Genomic DNA, 18177 nt, shown 5'->3' with positions numbered 1-18177 from the left:
CTTTTCATGTCTAGTATATCTCCCTGAGGCAGAGATCAATGCCTTCACTGTTTGAACAATGTTCTGATATCTCCAGCATGAATGAAGGTGCAAAGGTTTCTGAATAAATTAGGTTTCAGAGTAGCAGCCGTGTTATTCTGTATTCACAAAAAAGAACAGGAGGACTTGTGGCGCCTTAGGGACTAACAAATTTATTTGAGCATGAGCTTTCATGATGAAGTGAGCGGTAGCTCTCAAAAGCTTATGCTCAAATAAATTTGTTAGTCTCTAAGTTGCCACAAGTCCTCCTTTTTTTGAATAAATTAGATCAATCTAGTGACTGTCCTATCCCATCAGATTGCGACTTCTGGGGCTCTTTTCCTGTCTCTGCTATTGACTTTCCAGGCTGTGCGCAGCCTTGCTACCTTAGTTTACTCCTGGAGATGATTCTACTAAAAGAGAGGAGGTTTACACTATTTGTTTCAAAGAATAGTTGTTATGAATTCAGCCCCTTTTTAACATAACGAGTTGTTCACAAATGTATGCTGATTTTCTTGGGTTGGATTCATTACACATAGGCATTTGCTGAATAGTCTCAACAAAATTTTAAGCGGCGGGGCCGTTTGCAACTGTTTGCTTTCTTTGTACATTCTTTGTGTGGTGCAATTAGCCACTTGAGTCACATACTTTTATTTTCACTTCCCTGATGGGCTGACTTAAATATTTTAAACAGGAGAGTAATCCCGGTGAATATTCAGATGAATATGTGCTGAAATTTGTGAGAAAATGGTCATTCAAATACTCCTAAATAACAAATAATGAGCTCACTCTCCGCACTCCCCTTCTCCCCTGAAAAGGAGTGAACCTCAGCCAAACCCTGCACATTTGTCCACGAATAGATTCACAAACCAGGGTTCTTTTACTGCCCAATCAGCTCACCTGTACTTACTACTTCACAGGCTTGCTTAATGTCTGTACATTCCATCAGTCAGATGAAAGCCACCGGGCTGTTTAAGGGACTGCTCCTAAGCCGAGTGAAGTCAAGAGGAGTCTTTCCACTGCCATATGCCAAAGAGGAAGATAAGGATTGTGACTGTGCTTATTATGCCCTGTCCTGTTTGTTGTAACTGGGGCTGGGTGTGAATGGGTACCGGGTGAGGCTCAACTGAAGGCGAATGTTCAGTGTTTCTCGGGTGGGAATGTCCCAGAGAGAGGCTGGGTGCCTGAATCCCAAGAGTGGCTTCTTAATGTGCTTCTCTGTGATTTTGTCTCCACTGGCTTGTTTCCTTAGACAAATTCCTCTGTCTGCTTATTTGCATTAGGAAAATGATCATTCTTGGGTTGCCGTCTGTGTTGTTTCCTCAGGCTCCCATTCTATTTTTACACAGAGGGATCTCGTTAATAAATAGTGGGACAGGAGGCTATTTATACACTCGACATAGGAAGCTGGCAACAACAGGGAAAAGAAAGACCAGGAGGTCCTCAGAGCATTTCCATCCCACAGACTGAGACCCAGAAATCCCCACAGACCTGAGGAAAATGTTCCACAGATTCCCTGTGATGCTGCCAAGTTTCCCTCAAATTGCTATTTGTTTTAAAAGTGACAATTGAGCATTGTTTCCTGCTCCAGAGATGGGGCTAAATGCCCTATAATTTCTAGGATCCAGTCTTATTTTATGAGTGAATTAAGCCTCTGAGCATTGCAATAAATAAAAATATAATGATTTATTTGTCTGACAGCAGCACCTCGAGCCCCCCAGCTAGGGTTGGGTCCCCATTGTGCTCAGCGCTGTACGGACACAGTGATAGAGATTCCCTGCCATGAAGTGCTTACAATCTAAATAGGAAAGACAGACAAAGGGTAGGAAGGGGAAGCTGAGGCATAGAACTGTGACAAGTCTTGCTTGAGGTCATGCAGCAGAGGCTGGAACAGAATCCAGGCCTCCTGCTTCCCAATCCAATGCCCGTGGACCATGCTGGCACTTTAAATACACCTGAGGGAACTAAGGCACTGAGGTTTAGTGACTTACCTTTGGCTACTTGTGACCGGCAGATGCACCAAGTGCCCAAGGACCCTCCCTCCATTTGCATGCCCTATGCCAGGACCAAAGACAAACACAATTCCTGCATCAGAGGCACAATTTGGCATCTGTAGCAGAGCCAGTTCTTCCGATTCCCAGTCATGTGGCTTAACCCCAAGATTGCCTCATTTCCCCTGTTCCTAGGGCAGACCTTTTCCATTAAGGCTCTCCCTGTCTGGTTTCTTTCACACTGACAGAGCTGCCTGCATCCCTAATTAACATCTAGCCCTTCAGCTCTGCGTTCTTACTTGCTGATATTTTGACAGAGCCATGCCACAGAATAGGATGCTGCTCTCCCACATGCTTCAAAGAGAAATCAGGAGTTGCAGAAGAATTACACCCACTCATAAGACCAAGGGAAATCCTCTTCCAAAGTAGGATCATCCTGTTAAAATAAGGATGTCTGGCAATGTATTACTCACAGCTTAATGAAACCATGGCCGACAGCAGAGCAGGAGGTGTACGCAAGGGAGAATAGACATGGGCATTGGCTTGAAATACAGTGAGAGGGATGGTAGAAACCTCTCCTGCCATTTTATTAGCGGGAGCTTATTAATAGATATAAATAGACACTGCCATGCACGTATGGTGTCCAGACTAAAGTCTTGTCTAGACACTGGGGGGTGGTGTGTATGGCACATGTGGGTACACACAGCAGTGGAAAGCAGGCTGTGTCCATACTGTGGTGCATAGCTACACACAGCAGTGAAACGCTCAGGCCAGAGGGAGGCAGTGGGGAAAGGCTCCGGCAGCGGGGAGGCAACAGGACACTATGCTGCAGCAGTGTAGACATGGGAGGCCCTGTTAGGCGTGTAGAGAGCTGGGTAGGGTACATACCCTAAGGCTCTGGTGAGCCTTTATTCAGCTCACTTAGGCCATGCCTCACTTTCTACACTGCTATGTATACCCATGCTAGGGATGTGCCATGTATGGACTGTACTCACTGCTTTGACTTCAGCCCCAGGTCCCAGCAAGTGTAATGCTGGCCCTGGTGACCCCATTTGGACCCACAGTTTGAGAACCGCTAATAGATTTTAAAGCTAGGAGGAACTATTAGCTCATCCAGACTGACCACCTGTATAATGTGTATCACAGGTAGCGCTTGCAGAAATTTTTCAGTCAAAAAATGGCGTTTTGTTGAAAATGAAAATTTTCATGGGAAAATGTTCTTTTCGATGGCTTTTTTAAAAAAATGTTTGGATAAGAAATTTCAAAATAACATTTTCAGTTCGTTTTTCTGAAAATTGAAAATGTTTCAGAATTTCAGATGTGTGTTTTCTCCCTGATTTTTCCTGCTCAACACCACAGACTGAATGGGGTGTAGGGCCTGAGGGTTTTTCCCACTTTTATTCCCCTTGTCCAGTCTAACGCTTGGAAGCCGTTCCAACTTTGGGAAAACGAAAGATTGTTTTTTTGCCGCTCTGTGACTGCAGTAACTAATGTTCGCAAAGGCCCCTTACATGCTATGAGATCTCTACATACTGAAAATATCCCATCCTTCCCCTCGTCCAGCCTCAAGAACTGCTGACTCTTTGCAGGAGCGGCTGTGGTACATGTGAGTCTCAAGCTCATTTGGGTAAGATCAGATATTCAAAGACCTGTTACAACAGAAAAGGGCCATTTTAAATTTCTGTGGCTGTAGATTTCTCATTGAAGCCTTTCACCCTGGCTGCAGTTTAGGAACTAGTTATGTAGTTATATTTCCCTTTAAGAAAACCTTGCTTCCAAAGTATAAAAATAAAGATTATAAAAATTTAGGGCTAAATCTCCAACTCGTGTCAATCAGTGTCACTCCATTATTCCAGGGCCAGATTTTCAGCTGGCATAAATCATTGTCATTCCATTGACAGAAGGCCAGATTCTCAGATGGTGTAAATCAGTGTATCCATGCTACTCTTCAGTGGAATTACCCAAAATTTCACTGGCAGAGGACTTGTATAGACTGTAGCCACTAAAAATAGGAATGTTCCAACTTCTGCTCTCAGTTAAACCAGTGTAAATCCCGAGTAATTGCATCAGCTTCAGTAGAGTTACTTGGGTTTTACACCAGGTGTAACTGAGTTTAGGATTTGAACTGGGACATTTAGCACAGGGGATTAATAGGATAAGACTTTCCCCATGCTTAAAAGAGAAACCATGACTGTGAATTATGAAGCCACATCCTCACTGGTGGCAATAAATTTGTATAAACCTCCTCCCCCTGTGCTCTGGCTTCTTGCACGCTGTCTGCCCTGTCTGTTTATCTCTCACTTGTGAAATATATTACAGTAGCCACATTTCTGGGGGATGAAAGGCCTCAATAAATTCACTTTTTCTGCTGTGAGCAGATAGCATGCTGTGAAAAGCCACACTGAGAATATATATATATTTTAATGGCCATTATTCCCATTTTGCCAATTTCATAGGTAGGTGTTTTTACACTGGCCCCAATGCCAAGTTTTCCTTTCTCGCTCCAACTCTGAGCACATTTTCAAATTACTGTATTTTATTCCTGCGTCAGCAAAAAGTGTATTAAAAGACAGACATATGTGGAGGGCCAAATCCTCCCCTAATATAAACCAGCATTTCTTCACTGACTTCAACAGAGTGGTGTAAAGTGGCATAGCTCCATTGGCTTCAACTGAGCTATGCTGATTTGCACCAGCCGGGGATCTGTGCAGCAGAGTTTTGCTAGAGTAGGTTCCGTGCCATACTTAGCACAATCCTACTATATTTTTAAAAAATTATTTGCTGAGTGAGTTACATATGAGGGAAAGCTAGCAAAAGGACTATGAAAATGACCACATTTATTTCTGTTTGGCTTTTATTGTTTCTGTTTCGCGCAGAGCATGCTATTAACTATATATCCCACCATGCAGGTATGGCAAGTCATCCATCCTTAGCTCTGAGGGGCAGGATGGAAAGTGTTTATTATCCAGTTTCAGATTGTGAACCCATCTTCATCTAAAGTTCAGCAAAGTCCAGGGGCCACCTTCCCTATACCAGTAAATTGGCTCAGTGGTGCGGGAAGCAAAAAGCCTAGAGGCAGTAACATCCATGTTGGCTCCCAGAAGCAGCAAGAAAAGTTCAAACCTGAGAGGGCAAAATGTTCTAGACTCCCCTGAGGAAAGTTTCAGAGCTATAGTATGAACAGAAATCATTTCTAAAGTTCCCTCTGGTTTTCTCAGAATCCTGTGACTATTAATGAAGATTCCATCCTCACAGACAGAAGAAAAGCAAAAGATGGTAGCTTTTGATAGACAGTGTACATAAACTTTCAAGCATTGTGAAGCATCAGATGCATAAATCTTGTGGAAGAGGAACAATGAGCAAAAATTAAAAGAACAACCAAAGCTCGTTACTTATAAAACCAGTTCCCATGATAAAATGTAAACAATATGAATAAGGAATCAACACTATTTTATTCCTATTCTGAGCCCATCACCCAGGTATCTGAATGGCTTAATACCATGATTCATATCATCTGAAGACAAGGAAACTCTTCCATTTCTTTTGTGTAATTATCTCCCCTTCAGCCAGTGCCATTTTACTCTGCAGCATGTAATGGCATATCTAACCAAGGTAATATAAATGTGTAAGAATATGGTAGTATCCCTTTAAATAGTTTGCTAGCCCTCTAATAGCATTTACTGTGTGCTGTGTTTTAAAAGCCAGAAACTAGTCAGAGCTGCTGTATGGTTGTTGTATAAAGACCAAAACAGACAATGAAGCCTGATCCTAAAAGCCAAGACAATGCTTTCCAAAGCCAATTATGTCGCAACAGAGGAAGGTTTGGCTGTAGCACCTACCACGCTGATTAGTCACATGGGGATTGGAACTGGGAGTCCTACTACATCCCCCAACAGCTTTTCTCTGATGTATGTGATAGGCAGGGAAGGTCTGTTCTGGAAAGGGTGGCGTATCAGAAACAGCTAGAGGAGGACATGGCCTCAATGAGAGTTTGTTCATATGGAATGCCCTAGGCTGCACTTCTGCTACTCTCTTCTTTTAAATCCTCCTGAAGAGAGGGAGTTAGCTCAGAGCCTATCTACAATTATTTAGTTGATATTCTATGATATTCTATTCTATTGATTTATCTGAGTAAACTGCTCATGTATATGGAGGCAGGTGGTTGAATGATGAGGGAAAGGCATAAAGCCACACAACTTTTCCCCATTTTCTTCGGCTTCTGGGGCTCCCTGCTGCTGTCTCCAGCTTTGATGGCCAATCTCCAACTTTTAAACAGTTATCACCTCCCTCAGCTTTTGGGTACTAGTTGAAATGGGGAGGAGATTTTCTTCTGAAGCAAACTTGGAACCGTTAGCAATTATCTTAAGAACTCATGGAGGACAGGTGAGGTACAAGAGGACTGGAGAAGGGCAAACAGAGTACCTATCTTTAAAAAGAGGAACAAAGAGGACCCAGGAAATTATAGACCAGCCAGCTTAACTTAGATACCTGGAAAGATACTGGAACAAATTATTAAACAATCCGTTTGTAAGCACCTAGAGGATAATAGGGTTATAATGAATAGCCAGCATGGATTTGTCAAGAACAAATCATGCCAAATCAAACTAATTTTCTTCCTTGACATGGTTACTGGCCTAGTGGATGGTGTATGTATGGCGGAGAAGCAGTAGGTATGATATATCTTGATTTTTGTAAGGCTTTTGCCACAGTCCCACATGACATTTTCATAAGCAAACTAGGGGAAAATGTTCTCGATGAAATTACAATACGGTAGGTGCACAAATGATTGAAAGAGTAGTTATTAATGGTTGGTTTTCAAACTGGGAAGAGGTACCTCGTGGGGCACCACAGGGATCATTCCTGGGTCTGGTACAGGGGTGAAAGTAACTTAAGGGACTTACCGGTATGCAGGGTGGCTGGGGTCCCGAGCAAGGTGGGGGGCAGCTCTGGGCCCCCCGGAAGGGGCGGGGCCTTGGGCCGGACAGGGGCCAGACTCCCCCAGCCAGCCCTTCAATGCTGCCCGGCCCACACCGTCCAGGGTTCCGGCGGGGATTTAAAGGGTCCATGGCTCCCAGTTGCCGCCACCGCTAGTGCTACCCCGGGGCTCCGGCAGTGATTTAAAGGGCCCAGAGGTCCAGCTGCTGGCACGGTAGCGGCTGGGAGCCCTGGGCCCTTTAAATCACCGTCAGAGCCCCAGGGTAGCGGCAGTGGCACCAGCGGCCAGGAGCTCTTGAGCTCTGGTGGCAATTTAAAGGGCCAGGGGCTCTGGCCACTGTCCGGATGCCCAGAGCCCTTTTAAATTGCTGGGCCCTGGGGAAGCTGCCCCTTTTGGCCCCCACCATCAGTGGCCCTGCCGGTATGGTGGGCTGTGTACCGGCTCTTACCGGTATGCCGTACTGGACCGAGCCAGCTTACTTTCACCTCTGGTCTGGTACTATTCAATATTTTCATTAATGACTTGGCTAATGGATTACAGAGTATGCTTATAAAATTTGTGGATGATGCCAAGCTTGGAGGGGTTGCAAGCACTTCGGAGGATAACAGAATTCAAAACAACCTTGAAAAATTGGAGAATTGGTGTGACATCAACAAGATGAAATTCAATAAAGGCAGTAAAAAATACCGCATTTAGGAACGAAAAATCAAATGCATAACTACAAAATGGGGAACAGCTGGCTAATACTGCTGAAAAGGATCTGGGGGTTATAGTGGATCACAAATTGAATGTGAGTCAACAATGTGATGCAGTTTCTAAAAAGGCTAATATAATTCTGGAGTGTATTAACAGGAATGCTGTATGTAAGACTCAGAAGGTAATTGTCCCAATCTACCTGGCACTGGTGAGGTCTCAGCTGGAGTACTAAGTTCTAGTCTCAGAGTAGCAGCCGTGTTAGTCTGTATCCACAAAAAGAAAAGGAGTACTTGTGGCACCTTAGAGACTAACAAATTTATTTGAGCATAAGCTTTCATGAGCTACAGCTCACTTCATCGGATGCATGTAGTGGAAAATACAGTTGGGAGATTTTATTTTCACAGAGAACATGAAACAATGGGTGTTACCATACAGACTGTAACAAGAGTGATCAGGGTGGGCCATTTCCAGCAGTTGACAAGAATGTGTGAGGAACAGTAGTGGGGGTGGGGGTGGGGAATAAACATGGGGAAATAGTTTCCCCATGTTTACTTCCCCCCCTCCGCCCACCTTGATTATCACTACAAAAGGTTCCCCCCCCCCCCCGCCGCTCTCCTGCTGGTAATAGCTCACCTTACCTGATCACTCTTGTTACAGTCTGTATGGTAACACCCATTTAGGTTAGATATTAGGAAAAACTTTCTAACTATATAAATAGTTGAGCCCTGGGACTAGAACCTCACTGCAAGTCCTGGAACAGGCTTCCAAGGGAGGGTGTGGAATCCCCATCATTGGAGGTGTTTAAGAACAGGTTGCACAGACACCTGTCAGGAATGGTCTAGGTTTACGTGGTCCTGCCTCAGTGCAGCTGGCTGGATGTGATGACTTCCTGAGGTCCATTCCAGCTCTACATTTCTATAATTCTCTGCGTATGTCTACACTACAATAAAAGACCTGTGGCATGGCATGCACTGGCCTAGGTCAGCTGACTTGGGCTTGCAGGGTGTGAATTGTTGTGGGGCTAGCAGGTAGTGTGGGCTCAGACTGGAGTGTGGGCTCTGAGACCCTCCCCCCTTCACATGGTCCCAGAGCCTGGGCTCCACCCTTAGGGCATGTCTACACTTACCTCCAGAGCGATCGATCCACCGGGGGTTGATTTATCGTGTCTAGTGAAGACGCTATAAATCGACTGCCGAGCACTCTCCCGTCGACTCTGGTACTCCACTGGAGCGAGAAGCGGAGGTGACGGGGGAGCGGCAGCAGTCGACCTACCACAGTGAAGACACCGCGGGAAGTAGCTCTAAGTATGTCGACTTCAGCTATGCTGTTTTCATAGCTGAAGTTGCGTAACTTAGATCGACTTAGCTCATCCCCTCCGTCCCCAGCGTAGACCAGGCCTGAACATCTACACTGCAAGATTTAGTCCTGCAGCTGGATCCCCATGAGCCCGAGTCAATTGACCTGTGCTCTGAAACTCTGTGCCTCAGGTTTTCTGTTGGAGTGTAGATATACCCTAAGATTCTCTCCTTTACCTGCTCCTGCTTTCTGCAGCTTGTGCCTCAGTTCTACATGTCTTCTTGTGGGATAAAACCCAAAGTGAATGAGCACATTCAATGACAGGCCAGAGAAGGGAGAGAGGAGAGTTGCATCTAGTCTCATGGTACAAAGCAGCAGTGACTGTGCTCCCGTAACACCAGCCCTGGAACTCGCACCTACACAGAGGGAAAACGGGTGACTAGTGAGGTGGGGAGGAAGCTGAAGACACTGCAGCAGGCAATGAGGTTGCTGTCTGCCTATGCAAGTGCAAACCTCGTGCAAGCTGGATCTCAAGAGACCAGATTTTTAAGAGCTCACTTCCCATTTAGGCACCTAAATAAATGCCATTTTTTTCAAATGTGATTGGCTCCTGTCCACTGATTTTGGTGCCTAAATGGGAGCTGAGTAGAGTTGGTTGAAATTTCTGCATCAAAACACTTTTTTTTTGGGGGGGGGGGAGACAAATAATGGCTTTCTGGCTTTTTTTCTTCAAAATTTTGTGGAAAATTTTCATTTTGAAACAACTGAAATTTTGTATGAACCCCCCCAAATGTTTAACAAAACCTGAAAAGAATTCTGGTTTTGGCTTCACTTTTTTTTGTTGTAAAACCAGAAAACCTTTCTAGGTAATTTTGAAAATTAATAAGCAAAGAAAAAATTAATTTCCAGTGACAAATAACTGACACTTTTTGAACAGCTCGAAAGCTGAAGTCTTTTGAACATCTGGCCCTAACTGAGCTTGCGGAATGCTTTTGAAAGTTTTACCCAGGCTGGCTAAATGTAGGCAGTTCTATGGGTGGCAATGCATTACGTATGGGGGGGGAAAATCACACTATCAGTAAAACTAACCAAAAGCTGATAGTTTCCTACAGCTCTTTATGTTGGGCTCATTAATGAGATGTCTGACTCACAAATGTGGACATAAAGAACTGGGACTGAGGTGCATGGAATAGTTCTAATGTCTGCAGTGAACATTCAAATTCTGTTTGGGGGCTCGTGTTTGAAAAGTGGGTTGTCTCCCGAGGGTTGCAAGTCCATTATTTGATGGAAAACAAATCCCAGACCTACTGCCACAAAAGAGCCTTGTGTGCCGAGTGCTCACTCTGGACTGCAAAGGGGGAAGCTGCAAATACAGCTGAAAGATTTCCACTGTCACTGCTTGAGCTCCACAGAGTCAGCGCCCCTCTGTGCCAAGAACAAACACATCATCACCACCGCATAATGCAAACATGATGCTCTTGTAATCTGCTGCGGGACATTGGGAATCTGCCTCCCGGGAGAAGAGGCAGGCCGGGAAAGCCCTTGAAATCTTTTTTGGTGACTAAAACCATACTTTATTGAAAGTGTGCAAAGGGCCGTCTCTCCTTTCCAGCTTGACTTCCCCACCTGCAGTGCGCTACTGATTTAATAAGGGCTGAAAGGGATTATCAAGTTGTGAACTTGTTTGCATCCTACCAGGCTGTAATGAATGAGGGGTTCTGTTCAGCTCAGCCTCACTGAATGTTTCTTGGCGAGATCATAGTGGGGGGAAAAGTCAGTAAGTGACCAGCTTTTTGGTGCATGGTTAATATTTGAGTATTACATGATGAAATGGTGGGTACATAAGCTCTCTGTGAATTTTGTAGCATGTTTCTTCCCACCCACCCTTCTACACTTGCTTGGGGCTAAGAAGTCCTGGCAATGTTTTTCCAGTCTGCTTTGGTAACTCAGCATTAAGTGATTAATTAGGTCTTTTAACTGAAACAGAAAATAGCAGTTTCTTCAAATCCCATGATTAACGATGAGTGGGAAATAGCGCTTTCTGTTGTGGGAGCGCGCGCATGTCTGTGTGAGCTTTGCCCTCCAAACTCTGCCTAGTGCTGGAAGTTTGGTTTGGTTTGAAAGGATAAATCTTTATAAAAATAATAAACATAAGGATGCTTATCCACATGCTGAGGCCTCTCCGCCCAAAGCAGGGCTTATATTCTCAGAGACTATTTTCCAGAGCACCTCCACCCATGCCCTCCCCATTTGGGGCTCTGGGATTCAACTGTGGGGTGTGTGTGGGGGGGTGGTCTCTGGGGCTTCAACCCCTGCACGAGGTGCCCAGGGGCTTTAGCCCTGTGGGGAGGAACCAGGGCTCTGGGCTTCAGCCCCACAGGGTGCACCCGGGCTCCCACGGATTTGAAAATATTTACCAGAACTTTGCTCGGGATGACTCCAGCTGAATTTAAGCCCTGACCCAAACTGATCACACTTCATTCTCCCACCCCCACATCATCTTCTCTCTAGCTTCCAGTAGTTCCTGATGCACATCATTTCTCCCGACCCCAACAGGCCCTTCTGTCTTCACTGATAGCCGTGGAGGTCTCAGGCCTGGTGCTCTCGCTGCTGTGCCCTTGTTGAAATGGCATGCAGGCTAGAGCTTTCCAGAGTGCAAAGAAGGCTGCAGAGCCCAGACTGCATTCTCCTCCCTTACCCACAGGGGAAACCCTATGAATGGAGAGATGTCGGTTGTCTTCTAGTGTCACCCACACACCTTCTGGGTGTGGTGCTCTGTCCCATCTAGTGGCACTGAGAACACTTGAGAGAGAGAGAGTTAATGAGTTTGCTCTACAGCCTTCACTAACAGGCAGTGGGCTTTTAGCTCCTGCGGTAGAGGCTCATGCACTAAGCTCTAGAGGTCCCGGAGTCGATCCTGCCTGCCAGCGAGCGGGTTCTGTCAGCGTTACACTAGTACTTCAATTAGTCTCTGAATTTTCCCCAAGATGGTTCATCACAATTCAAGCTTGGTGTGGCTAGGGAATGAGCTTCTTATTTCTCCCTAAAATTTCTCTGTTTCTCCCCTTCTCCATTAGGGTTGGCATAACCACCATTTGCCCTGGCCCTGTTCTATTTCTTATCTTTAAGGTGATACACAATTCATACCCAACCTACATCTCCTACCCTGTTCCTAATGCCATCACCCCACTCCCTCTGTTCCGCCAGTGATTTTAGCAGAGCATTCATTCGCGTTCTTTTCCCACTCCTGCCTTTGTGTATTCTTGCTTTGGGGGTGGGGGAGCAGGAGGAGGATGACCTCTCAGTCCCCGTTCACCAAGTCACCGCTTCGCACTCTTTCCTGTCCCTCCTAAGTGCTCACTTCTTTCACGATGCTCATGAGACATGTTTGTTATAATTATGGTGAAGGTGGAAAAAAAGATTAAACAAAAAATCCCTGTGTTATTCCCACCTCTGTATTTCATGGTGGGCCCTGTAGTCTATAGCCTATAGCAGCAATGCATGGCTACCCTCCCCTGCCATGCTAGCTCAGCAACTCTAGCCCGTGAGCCGGTGCTCTCCCCATTGTCTGCACACTGCCCCCCCCACTGTTGGGAGGGTGAGTAGCACCATGCACTCCTATGTTCCTCACCCCAATGTCAAAGTGCCCAAGTATGGTGGGGTTCTTGCTCCCTTGGATGCCACCCTAGCCATCCATGTCTGCTAAGGGCTTTGAGATGCTTAGATGGCAGGAGCTACAGATTATCATCAACTGGTTTACTCAATTATTGCTGAAGAAGGACTTGTGGTACCTATTTGTTGCTCACCCTGTGACTAACTGCAGCGATGGAGCCAGCGTATTTGCAGGTAACGTCCAATAATGTAAATCAAGCTCTTAACATCTATGGATTTTGGCGAGGTCTTTATTTTAGAGAGTACTTGTTGCTTTGCAATCAGATGCCCTCCACCTCCCCCGCGCCCTTCCAAGCTCTCAGAGCATGAGCATTGTTCCTGACTCATGTTTACCAGCTGGAGGAAACATGACAAAACAGTGCAAAAAAATCTGCTTTGAACTTTAAACTTTATTAGTGAAAGACTAGAACCTACTGTTTGGCCTGCCAAAGCTTTAATTGTCAACTTATGTAAGAAAGTCTCTTTAGCCCCCATTTGCATTCACCGGGGGGGTTCATAAAACAAGTATAAGAATCCAGTGATAATCTTTTTTATTTTCATCTTTCACTCGTTATTCCCGTCTGCCCAAAATGTCACTTAGTGCACACGCTCCCTCCTGCGTGAAGCTGGCTGTGTCACTCCCTTGCTGTGTCTCTTCTGTGATGCTGTGTCTATTCTTATTACTTCATTGTATTATTTGGATCAGAGTTGGAGTTCGCTGTTCAGCTTTCATGTTGTCTTCAAAGTCATCTTCGTGTGGATTTAAAAAAAAAAACCCTCTCAAAAGGAACTTTAAATTGAAACAAAAATCAAGAGCTCCACATTTTTCATAGCCGTGTGATTAAAATCATATGGTGTGTGTGTCATCTCGTGAATGCTCTACGGCAGGCGTGAGAGAACCACAAAGCCTGGCTGAATGTGAGACAGTACTCTCTAGTGGTTAAAACAGAGCGCTCTAGGAATCTGGTGATGTATGGATTCTGATATTTTAGGTGCGCTTGGACACATTGCACAGCCTATATATTAAATTATCTATTTCAGTCTAACCAGCCATTCAAATATTCACTCGCTCTCTTATATACGTAACGCAGAGCACAATGGAAAGGAGTTAAAAGTCTTAACCTTTTTATTTAGAGACTATTTCACATTCACATTTGCAAATTTCATATTGCATCAATGTAGGTTTTCCCATTGCATTTTCTTGACGTTTTAAACACAGCTCACTAGATAGCAGGACTGACTCTGGAAAGTTCCAGTTCTCTAACCAGTGTCATTCTTCAGGCCTTTATTTTACCTGCTGTAGTCTGCCACATAAGTGGGGGAAGAAGAAAACATTTTCTGTCTGTGGCATGCGGTACTATGTCTGCCCCCAGATCAGCAGTCCATCCAGTTCCGCCAAACACAGAAGCATGTGCTTAACTCCCATTGAAGTAAAACACATGCTTATGTGCTTTGTTGAATATGGTTAGCCTACTGTAAGCATGTTCTTAACTGCTTCATTGAACTGGAGCCTATATCAAATTCGGATTTAAGAGAGGTCAGGGTCAAAATACCAGCTACCCATGGCACAGGCGCTGACTTTCCAAAGTGCTGGAGGGTGCTCAACCCCCGGCTCTGCCCCAGGCCTTGCCTCCACTCCACCCCTTCCCCAAGGCCCACCCCCGCTCTGCCTCTTCCCGCCCCTCCCCCGAGCATGCTGCCTCTCTACTCCAGCCCCAGAGCACCCACGGAGTTGACACCTATGACCCATGGATTTCTGCCCAAGATGCCTAGGCAGACAGGTAACCAAAAATGAGATGGGATTGAGCATTTCTGCTTTATTGCTATCCAGCTTCCCTGCCATAGCAAGAAGGGAAAAAATTCAATTGAAGAAAGTGAACAACAGTGGACAGAACCGCAGATGGGATTTTACTGTCTGTGCTATGGATTGTGTCTCCTTGATAGATCTATGGATTTCCTCTGCCGAATATGACCCTCTCCTAGGACTTACAATTATCTCCCAGTAGACCTAAAACAGTCTCCATGATAAATATTCATTTGGCTGAAAAAGCGAATCTGGAAATTAGGATTCTGTGCCTCGAAAGGGAAAGTGGCCAGGAAAACAGAGTGATTTTCATATCAAATAACAGTCAGAAGACTCCAGCGCAGCTTGATTTCTAAGGTCCTTCTTCCTCAGCAGCAGGATAAGAGGAATTCCCCCTAGTTATGTATCGAGTGGTTGCACAGAAGACATGTTGTTAAAAACTTGTAAATGGAGGACAGAAATGTATGTGCTTAGAATGTGCATTTTATTATAAATATTGAAAATGGGCCCATATTTGGTGGAGAGTTTTGCGACAGATGCACAAATATTTTAAGCAAAAAGGACTCATTTGTTAGTTGAAGCAAAACCCTACCCCTTTTCTAAGGTAAAATGGTGGCCAATTTCCTGAAATAAGATGGGTTTTTGCTCCAAAAAACATACATAAATGTGGAAACAATCATTTTGTCAAGTTTGCAAATAAAGCAAAAGTTGGGGCAGGGAGATAAGTAGTGGAAGAAGGACAATATGAAATGTGAAAACGCTGTGAAACAAGAATGCTGAATTTTGCAAAATTCTGCTGTACTTCTGAATGAGTGCAGGGCTGGCTTTGCTGCTCATTAGCTATAGGTTAGTCAAAAATATTTTGAAGACTTAGGCAGTTCAGAAGTACTGACATCTGAGTGCCACAGGATATATCTTGGGTGGGTGTTTTATTGCAGTGTAGACATAGGGTTCAGTGATATTGGTTTAAGATTCATTTAACCTCTAGGTTATTCATTCGAGTACTATCGCAGTTGGGCATGACCACAAGTTATCACCATCGCATGGTTCTTTGGTGATCTATATGAAAGAAATTAGAGGTCTCAGTGTACTTCCAATTGGGTAAGTGTCCTCATCGCGGAAGTTACCACTCCAGTTGGCAAAACTTGGCATTCTTGCTAGTAGTCTCACCAGAGAATGAATGGGTCTGGAGACTGGACTAACTGTAAGTTCTAAACTTACAGTTTCACAGGATTGAAACAAAGAAGCTGTACCGTGTCATGTCTTGTTACTGATTTTGCAGTTGTCAAAGCTCTGGGAAGAGGGGTTCATAAATAACAGCGAATGAGGCCACTAGCACAATCTTTAAACATTACAGCTCACAGATAAATGTTAGCATTTGGCTTTTCCAAGACTACTTCTGAGCAATTGACTGCAAGAACTACGACATAGTTGGCATCACAGAGACTTGGTAGGATAATATGCATGACTGGAATATTGGTATAGAAGGGTACAGCTTGCTCAGGAAGGACAGGCACGGGGAAAAGGGAGATGTCTTTTATATTAAAAATGTACACACTTGGACTGAAATTGAGATGGAAATAGGAACAGACTTGTTGAAAGTCTCCGGTAAGGATAAAAGGGGTAAAAAACAAGGGTGATGTCATGGTAGGTGTCTACTACAGAGCACCTAACCAGGAAGAAGAGGTGAATAGGGCTTTTTTTAAACAACTAACAAAATCATCCAAAGCACAGGACGTGGTGGTGATGGGGGATTTTAACTACCCAGACATCTGTTGGGAAAATAACAGCAGGGCACAGATTATCCAATAAATTCTTGGAATGTATTGGAGGCAATTTTTTATTTCAGAAGGTGGAGAAAGCTACTAGGGGGGAGGCTGTTATAGATTTGATTTTTACAAATAGGGAGGAACTGGTGAAAGTGGAAGGCAACTGAGGTGAGAGTGATCATGAAATAATAGAGTTCATGATTCTAGGAATGGTAGGAGGGAAAACAGCACAATAAAGACAATGGATTTCAGAAAGGTAGACTTTAGTAAACTCAGGGAGTTGGTAGATAAGATCCCATGGGAAGCAAGTTGAAGGGGAAAAACAGTTCAAGAGAGGAGGCAGTTTTTCAAAGAGACATTATTAAGGGCACAAGAGCAAACTATCCCACTGCGTAGGAAAGACAGGAAGTACGGCAAGAGACCACCTTGGCTTAACCAGGAGACCAAGGACAGGGTAGGCCCATTACTCAATCAGGAGGGCAAAACAATAACAGAAAATGTGGAAATGGCAGAAGTGCTAAATGACTTTTTTGTTTCAGTTTTCAACAAGAAGGTTAGTAGTGATTGGATGTCTAACATAGTGAATGCCAATGAAAATGAGTTAGGATCAGAGGCTAAAATAGGGAAAGAACAAGTTAAAAATTACTTAGACAAGTTAGATGTCTTCAAGTCACCAGGGCCTTATGAAGTACATCCTAGAATACGCAAGGAGCTGACTAAGGAGGTATCTGAGCCATTAGTGATTATCTTTGAAGGAGCAGCGATTATCTTCCAGGAGCAGTGTGGAGCCAGGCCAGGTAGGGAGCCTACCTTAGCCCTGCTGTGCTGCCGGACTTTTAGCACCAAAAATCTCCTGGTTTGGTTTCAGTAGCCTCCGGGAGATAGAGGGAGGGGAAGGAGTTGATTAGTGGGGCCCAAGGATCCCCTGGAGTACCCTCGGGGACCCCCAGGGGTCTGCGGACCCCAGTTTGAGAAACGTTGACCTAGAAGATAATAAGGTGATAAGTAACAGTCAGTATGGATTTGTCAAGAACAAATTGTGTCAAACCAACCAAATAGCTTTCTTTGACAGGGAAATAAGCCTTGTGGATGTCGGGGGGGAGTAGCAGATGACTTCAGTAATGCTTTTGATACTGTCTCGCATGACCTTCTCGTAAACAAACTAGGGCAACCTAGATAGACCTTATATAAGGTGGGTGCAAAACTGGTTGGAAAATCATTCCCAGAGAGTAGTTATCAGTGGTTCACAGTCAAGATGAAAGGGCATATCAAGTGGGGTTCCGCACTGGTTCTGTTCAATATCTTCATCAATGATTTAGATAGAGAGTACACTTATAAAGTCTGAGGACGATACAAAGCTGGGGGAGGATATGACAAGAAGCAATGAGCTTAAATTGCATCAAGGGCGGTTTAGGTTGGACATTAGGAAAAACTTCCTAACTGTCAGGGTGATTAAGCACTCAAATAAATTGCTTAGGGAGATTGTGGAATCTCCATCATTGGAGAAGTTTAAGAGCAGGTTAGTCAAATACCTATCAGGGATGGTCTAGATAATACTTAGCCCTGCCATGAGTGCAGAGAACTGGACTCGAGATCCCTTCCAGTCCTATGATTCTAAGACCAAACTGTTTTTTTTCCTCCCTATGGGGCGATCACATTTTGCCACTGTGGTTCCTACATGACTGACAAATCATTTCATATGCTAGAAATGAAGAAAAGGGAAGGGGAAAAAAAGAAGAAAAGGATAGCACCTTCTCCCACCCCCCATGTTTTAATAAATTTCTTATAAATGTGTAAGAATGTCACCATTTCAAGCCATATCAAATCACTTCTAAAATCTGTATTTTAGAAACTGGAATGTGAATAATATGAGTGGATTAGGGAATAATAAGCAAAAAAGATGTTGATGACACTGGATTACCAGACAGCTGGAGAATTTAAAAAAGGGGGTGAGTGAGGCAGGAACAAAAGGTTCAGGATAGTTTGGCCAGGTCCAGAGCAGTTTTTTTAATATCC

This window comes from Lepidochelys olivacea, assembly GCF_965140295.1.
Source record: "Lepidochelys olivacea isolate rLepOli2 genome assembly, chromosome: 3".
NCBI lineage: Eukaryota > Metazoa > Chordata > Testudines > Cheloniidae > Lepidochelys > Lepidochelys olivacea.
This window is presented reverse-complemented; position numbering follows the sequence as displayed.